General features: G+C 39.9%; 1 long non-coding RNA gene across 1 annotated transcript; it reads left to right on the top strand.

The window, feature by feature from the left end:
* Nucleotides 1-545: 545 nt before the first annotated feature.
* On the top strand, nt 546-1,606 carry LOC125525943. The gene is made up of 3 exons (XR_007291477.1): nt 546-654; nt 820-895; nt 986-1,606. It is a non-coding gene; the product is annotated as an uncharacterized LOC125525943 (long non-coding RNA).
* Nucleotides 1,607-8,550: the final 6,944 nt, after the last annotated feature.

The following is an 8,550-nucleotide window of genomic DNA, read 5'->3' as shown; positions in this document are numbered from 1 at the left end:
TCAACCCACACCCATCCACGTACCAAAAAAATAAACCTGCGAATCTCTACTCCTAATGAAGCAGTTGGTAGTCTCGCTTTCAGGTTTTCTTTAGTCCCACTTCTCCTGATTTTTTTGGTACCTCCTCCCACCTCTGACTTATTCACCAGAAACCGAAAAAACCTTCTCTTGAGGCCTCAACCCACACCCATCCACGTACCAAAAAAATAGACCTGCGAAGGTTAACCAACGAAAAAAGACCTAGAAGGTTAAGCAGAGCTACGAGTACGAGAACCACGCCCAGCCGCCATAGTGGAGTCCTACGCCGCCACCGAGATCCGAGAGGAGCCGCCGCCGCCGAGATCCGAGATGAGCTGGCCACCGGACACCATGACCTCCCTCCCCAGCCGGCCGCCACCACCCCCTCCCCCAGCAGCCATGTACAGCGGGGCAGCGATGGGTATCAGCCTCCCTCCTCCCTTCGCCCAAGGCTAGGAACTCCCCTCCCCTACCCGATCTCCTCCCTTCGTGCAAGGCCACGAGCTCCCCTCCCCTACTCGATCTGACGGAGAGAGGGCCAGGTCTTGCCACTCCGGTGTTTGATGTGGCCAGATCCGGCCGGGGGATTCGCCGCAGAGCCTCCATGTCGGTGGAGCAGCAGCAGCCCGACAGAAGGTGGGTGCCCAATCCATTTTTTGGTGATTTGTCTATAGTTAGATTAGCACAGGGAGGGAGCAGTGCAGCACGGATTAGAAGAACGGACATCAAACTCTCCATTAGATTAGTTCATATTATATTCCTACTATCATAGTTCATATCATAATGCTAATGCCTCTTTAGATCCAGCGCTCAAATAAGATTAGGAGGAAGGGCATCACACTCTCCGGGAGCAAACAAGATACCACATACCGATCCTGTCAGTGCATGTAATATCACTATGTTGTATTAACAAATCTGCCTAATGTTGTATTAACAAATCTATCTTTTCTTTTTTCACATTGTGTAGGATTCGGAATTATGACAGGGAGTCAGGGACACAATCAAATTTATACCATCCGTTGTGATTCAATTTGACCATTTCATTAAAATTTCCGGATGGATCTTAATTCCTCGGGAATGATGTGGTTCTGGAGTCTATTGTTAATCTCTTCTGTCGTAGATGTTTCACAAATCCAACTACCATGTTGATTTTCTGATCATTCTTTGGTCTGGAGTCTGGACTATACATGATATATGTATTATATCATCATCACAATATGATTATTTTTCTTCTTCTCACAAGGCGCTTCCGATGCACAGATGGCGGCAATGAAGCAGCAGGCTCCGGAGAGCGTGCAGGGGAGGAAGGAGTTCCTGGTGGAGGTGCTGATGCTGACGGTGCTCAGCCAGCCTAACTTTGTCAGCCTGGTCGGCTTCTGCGCGCAGGGGGACAAGCGCCTGCTATTGTACGAGTACATGCCCTTCGGCAACCTAGAGAGCCATCTCTTTGGAATACTTCGTCTCAACTTGCTCTCTGTTTGGTCCAGTTCATCTCTGCAATGCAGTTAATATGTATCTATCTCTGCTCTTAACATGTTATAACTAAGCATCCCTATTGAAATGCATTGGCTTTTCTTCATGATGCATGTGTTATGGTAGTAGTTCTGTTTGTGTGGTAAACCTTCACACGGCTGGTGTGTGTTCTAGAAAGTTGTTCGTGTGGATTTGGGAAATCAAAGGGGAAAAGAAATGGGTCATAGAAGAATCATCTATGGTTCTCCTTTCTCAGTTCTGGGAAAGAGTTCACTTCAAGAATTTGCTTTTCTTTTTGTTCACTTTCAATTCCCCTTTGTCAATCCCTCTCTCATTTGATTGCATGATACAGGCTTTCAAAGGTGGGGCATGGGCTCAGAGGTGAGGCCACTAGCGGTTCAACTTTGCACATACAAGAAAATAAAATCAAGGTTCTACTGCTGAATAGATATTGTGTTATAAACTTTAATACACACACACATGGATAAGTCAGTTAACGATTGCCTTCTGTGATCAAATTGGCTTGCTATTGTGAAGGAAATGAGTTGTTTGCTTCTGCTTCTGTGATCATGGGTTAGCTGGAAATCAGAATGTACGATTAATTATTAGAGAATGTCGCTCACAGTTAATTTCTATAAATCTGCACTACAAGCTAAATGTGTGCAATTTCTGTTGGGTTCGATCCAATATAGAAATTTGGACAATATATAAGGATCAATACAAATCCTGCTGCCTTCCTATGAATAAATCTTTGAAAGGACATCTTCTAATACAGCAGCCACACATTGTTCTTACATATAAATCATATAAATGGATTCATTCAGATTTATTTTGTTTCATGTCCCTGAAAGTTCTCTCATCTTTTGATGTGTGTTTATTGTAGGGACTTACTTGGTGTGAAAATTATGCTCCTGCTTTAATAGCTGATATTAGGAACTATGTTTTAGTGTTTATTCCTTACCACTTCCAATATACTAATGTGCCTACTTTTGTACAATGTTCTTAACTGAAGTCGATTGTTCATGTAGGCACAAATTGGACGGACAAATGTTGATAGAGGTGGAGAACACCATGCAAGTACGTATGTGCCAAAATTGATAGATTTACCTCTAGGCATTGCATTATTTGCCGCAGTTTAGGTGTACTCTTTAAAGAATTTGTAGAAGATAGCAAAGGACTAGATGAAGGATCCATTCCTTTTAGAAACAGGTGGAAAGCATTCAGTTTAGTAAATATTGTATATACCCTTCTCCTGAAAAGTTAAATGTTGTTGCTTGGGAAAAAGGAAAATGCTCACAGATCAAATCCTTTGGTACAATGATTACTTTTTAGGGATGCAAATTTTAAACTTCAGTCATGCTTTATTGGTCGTTTTTCTCTAATAATTATCTTCCATGTAGTATAAATATCTGGAGGTATTATTAGTTTTTATTTTATTTTGTACTATAAGATAATAACAATGCATACAGTCGAGACTGAATTAGCTTAGGACATCAAAGGAAGTTCCTTTTGTAACTTGAAGAGGAAGTTCCTTTTGTAACTTGAAGAGTGTTCTTTCGTACGTGTTGATAACAGTGTGCCTCCAATTAGTTTCTAGACATCCTTTCCAAGTCTCATACCTTTTATATTCCTCTGTTTTCTCCTTTTAGTCCAATTATTTCTTGAGAACTAAAATAATCACATACTCCCTCCGTCCAGAATTACTTGATGCTGAAATGCACGTCTAGATACATCCATTTCAGTGTCAAGTAACTCTGGACGGTCATTTCTCTTGATTTTTGAACCAAGTGTTATCTTGTTTTCTCGATAGGCAAGAAAGGTCCAACTGGCAAAAGCATAAGAGGATGTTTCTGCACTTCTCTTCCTCTATTGAGTTTATAATGCATATAAAAAAATGTATACCTGTTTCTGTTCTTGCACCTACATTATTCATTTATGCTCCTTCGACTCCTTTTGAATGTCTTATACTCTCTGCAATCACCAAACTGGAAGACATGCGCTTTTTAGGACATCTTCAATGCAAGACTCTTATACACGCGCTTAAGAGAACTATTTTTTTTTGTAAAATACAGTAAAAAGAAACACCCAAGCGCAGATCTGTTTCAACGCAGACGGTACCTGATGCTAATATAATTTGCCGGCGTAGCAGCGATCCATCCAACACGGCAAGAGATACCTAGGCACTCGGTGCTATTTCTCGCGTCAATGCACCCCCTATGCCGGGAATCGATGGCTCAACCGGCAATCGAGCAGGATGGATATCCTAGCGCCTCTATATTAGCACCCACAAGGAAAGTAAACATAGGCGCATATTCTGTTCAACGTGATGATACAAGCGAGAGTTGGCCTACGCCGCCAACTGATCTGCGGCAGCATGGAAGGAGTGTTCAAAAGCAGCATGAGCAGTTGTTCTACTGCTAGTCGGAGGGAGAGCTTGGCAAGGGAGATAGAGGGAGCTCTACAACCACGATCTTGGCATACAACCCGATGGCATCGTGCCCACGTAAGCTTCTTCCATGTTCCAATTCTTGCACTTGTTGGTCTTTTACTGTCAAAGCTTACGAAATCTTAGATGTTGCTGACAAAAGACCGAGATACAATATTTCAATTACAGGCTATATATTATTCAGCAAGTACGTTCGCAAAAAAATTGATCTCAGCAGGTTGGTGTTCATGTACAGGTTGCCATATGATAATATACTGCGTATTGGTCAAATCTCAAAACAAATGGCCCATTCTGACCATAACTATTCCAAAAGCATTGATAGGCTTTTTAAAACATCAAGCTATCTGTATATTGATCTCAGCAGTGTCCAAAATCCAAATGGTTATGTTTGTTTAGATTTTCCTCATTTTTACGTTCTTTGAATTAAAGTAGTGCTTGAGGTTAATAATAAATGATTGTTGGTAACTTAACTAGCTCATGAGAATAATTTGTGATATAGCTTGCTCCTATATGTGTCATTGACAATGTTCTAATGTCACAACTTTTTTTATCATGCACTCTTACAAGGTCATTTCTTCTTGTTTGTTTTTGTGAGCAGAGCAACCTCCTTCTGGATGACAAAAGAATTAGGTCCAGATAATTCGTTCTTTGAGCAAAGCAACTTTGTTGGGGATGCCAAAAGAAGTTTCAGTTTTCTTACTAATTAATGCGGCAATTGGTAAGGATAGAACAATGTCAGTTTTCCTTATGTTGGTTTTGTACTAAACATAATCATTTATGAAAGACCTTGAAAGAATTCTATACAGTATGTCAATCAGGAAAACCATGTACTCCCTCTGTTCCTAAATATTTGTCTTTCTAGAGATCTCAAATGGACTATCACATACGGATGTATATAGACATATTTTAGAGTGTAGATTCACTCATTTCGCTCCGTATGTAGTCAGTTGTTGAAATATCTAGAAAGACAAATATTTAGGAACGGAGGGAGTAGCTTTTTGCGCGTTTTCTCTTAGTATTACAACCTTAATCCTTGTTGGGTTTGAAAGAAATTGTGTTAAACATGGTTATGAGCTTATTGGATCTTAAACAAACTACTCCCTCCGTTCCTAAATATAAGTCTTTTTAGAGATTCCACTACGAACTACATAGGATGTATATAGACATACTTTAGAGTGTACATTCACTCATTTTGCTCCGTATGTATTCCGTAGTGGAATCTCTAAAAAGACTTATATTTTGGAACGGAGGGAGTACATTACATGTGTAGTAATTTTAGTAGCTAGACATGCATACTCTGCTATGTTAGATTTAGGAGAAAGAGTTGTTTTATTCATTCATCTGGAATTTTTTGTCTATAATGCTGATCTATTTTTTCATCTTTTGATCTTCTTTGCTTCAGTTGTGCTCTTGTTACATTAACTCAGCATGACAGAATGTTTCGTGCTAACATGGTTCATGGTTGCAGGCTGCCGTGACAGAAAACTGGGAGCCCCCTAGGAACAAAATAAAAAAGGTCCCAACCTCCTGTCGATGCTTATCTTAATAACTTGGCATGAATTTTGTTTCTTACATATATTTGTCCATGGTTACCTTTTTCAAACAAGCTTTAGCTTCTACAATGGGATAAGGCCTCACATGAGTGACTGAAAATCGTCCCTTTTTAAAATTTACCTGATAGTGTTGGGATTTAAATATTTCCTTTTCGGTAACACATTCATGATTCATGTGACATTCTAAAGTAATGCAAATTTGTAATGAATGAATTACACTTTTGTGCAATACAGAAAGATCCTGCCTTTGCCCTTAATACACCTGATGGGCAATGTCATCACCAGCATGAGTTTGGTCTCCTTAACGCACCCGATCGAGGCCATGGAGTCCATCTTCCCTATTCTACTATCTGTCTTGTTCCTCGGGCAGGTATTTGGTTTCAGACTTTATCAAGTGGTCTGTCCTGACAAATGAAATGTGATGAACACCCAGGGAATAATGTACCTATATAGGATTAGGAATCTTTTTGTATCAATGAAATTGTTGTGCATGCTCGTAGGTATATGTTCTCCTATCTTGACAAATGAAATGAGTGATTACAAAACTATTTTTGATCGATGAAATGGATGGATGTATGGACATCTTGTTATGCAGATGTCATGTGTGAAATTCTTTTCAGTTGTATTGTCTTGACCCGTTTAGGATGGCACAACCAGTTTCTACCACAACTATTGTGGTATCAAGTATCAAGGTGAGGCACTTATATGTGATTATCAGTCTACATGAGCTATAACAAGTTGAAGGTCTAGCTATCTCCAGGGGTTCACTACCACAGACCGATGGGTTTGAATTTTGATGTGTGTGTGATTGGGGTGTAAGAGGAAATTTGAGCTGACTGCATGATGCACAACTGCCAGAGGTGGCAAGTTTGGATAGATGGTGGAGAGACGAAAATAGTGGATGAAATAAGAAAAATAAAATAAGATGAAGAGTTATTTAATGGTCAAAGAATTGTCGATAACACCACCCTATTTGCATGAGTGTCCTAAAGGTTTATATTAAACTACAAAAATATGTATGCTCTGTAGCAACGGATGGGCAATTAACTTGCGATGGATTCAGGGAAAGACCATCCAGTTAACGTCTAGCGGGGGCAAGGAGCCAAGAACGTGGTTGCACAAGACACCAATTTACCCGGAGATCACCCTCGGCACCGAAAATCGACCTGGGAGGGCCAGGTCGATGACACGGATTGCCCGAGGTAGAAATCGTATAGTATGAAGCCCATGGCACCAGAAATCGCCATGGGATGGCCATATTGATGTCGTCGCTGAATCCGGCTACTCACCGTGACATATATGTGCTCACCGCAGCTCATCAGATCTGACCAAAACATATAACCGGGGAGGGGATGTGCGACATAGCGATTGATGGAGGGGAGGGGATGGTGAGCGTGGATGGGAAGGTGGCAGCGACATGCCACGATTGGGAGATATGGTGGCAGCAACGCCGTGGCAGAGAGAACGAGTGAGAGGGGTGGTTTCGGTGAGAGAATTGGTTGCGAGGGGGACACGAGGTCCATTATGCTAGAGTCAACACGAGGTTAGAAGTTTTGCGACAAGGAAACTATCCAAACATTGGCAACATTATTTGATAGCTGGCCTGGGATAGACAACGACATCTCATCGTGCAACATGATAAGTAAAGTATTTTGTCTATTGTTATCATGGTTTATTGTTGTTTCTAATAGCTCCACTTGTAGATTTATCTTCCCTATGCATCCATCGGCCGATACATTTTATACGTCATCGACAAAGAGGTACGCCGTCTATATATTATGGAGGCTATTCAAACATCATGATCGTTAGAGGATAAAAATTTAAGGCATGCACTGAAATTAAAAAGTTCTGCAAGAGACTTCAAAGAAGCACTCGAAATAAAGCTGCCTGGTTGAAATTCTGGTATATCTAAATGGCAACATTTATTTCCGTTTGGTATTTCAACGAGTATAGATGGGTAATGAATTCATAATAAAAACATTTATTTTTGTTACCACCATATTCTTTATATTATCAATTTAAAAAATTGCAGGAATGTGTCTAGCTATTTTGTTTTTAATTTTATGCTCTGGTGGGTAAAGAATTGGTAAGCCGGTGTGCGGGGTGAGTATTGTCCGTTACATGTTTTAAGACCTTCGGCGTGAAATTTTCATACCAACTACATATAATGTTTGTGCAAGATGGGTATGAGTTGAGGAAACAATTTTTATTATACTTGTTAAAACATCGTGGGAATGAAGCTAAAGGCAACTTTCCTGATATTGTGAAAGAATTTTTTAAACGCATCATCTAGATATTGATAGTTTTGTAATAGATGTTAAGGTCGAACATCGCTCAGTTTGTTACATGCACATGTCGTTAATCTTTCTTTTTGTTATCAATTTACATTGCAAAATTGGACTTCAATTATTCAATAATTGTGTTTGTGTTATATTGTTTGTATATGTGAAATTTAACATGTAAATCTTTTAAACTATTTCAAGAGCCCGTGGCAACGCACGGGCACTCTACTAGTAGTAAGTATAGATATGGCTCCCATCTCGCTTATCCAAAATCCTCAAATATGTGTGTGACCTTTTTTAGTTAAATACTTGTAGACTGCATCGATCCAATACTTGATGCCCTTTAATTTTGAAAGATAGATGAACCAATCTTAAATTTTCGGGTGGTTTCAAGAGAGAAGTGACATTTAGCCCACATACATGTTTTTCTATAACATTTGAAAGTACCTACAAAAATATGTCTATAAATTTAAGGCAATGGCTTTTCTCTTTTCCTCTCATTTCTAAATTATGCATTTGTCAATATATTTTTAATTAGCTAAATTATAATAAATACATTATGACTTATTGTTAACATGTTTATGTTGGGGAACGTAGTAATTTCAAAAAATTTCCTACGCACACTCAAGATCATGGTGATGCATAACAACGAGAGGGGGGAGTGTTGTCCACGTACCCTTATAGACCGAAAGCGGAAGCGTTATCACAACGCGGTTGATGTAGTCGTACATCTTCACGATCCGACCGATCAAGTACCGAACGCACAACACCTCCGAGT

Source organism: Triticum urartu, chromosome 7 (genome assembly GCF_003073215.2).
Source record: "Triticum urartu cultivar G1812 chromosome 7, Tu2.1, whole genome shotgun sequence".
NCBI lineage: Eukaryota > Viridiplantae > Streptophyta > Magnoliopsida > Poales > Poaceae > Triticum > Triticum urartu.
The sequence above is the reverse complement of the archived record's forward strand: the minus strand, read 5'-3'. Positions and strand labels throughout refer to the sequence as shown.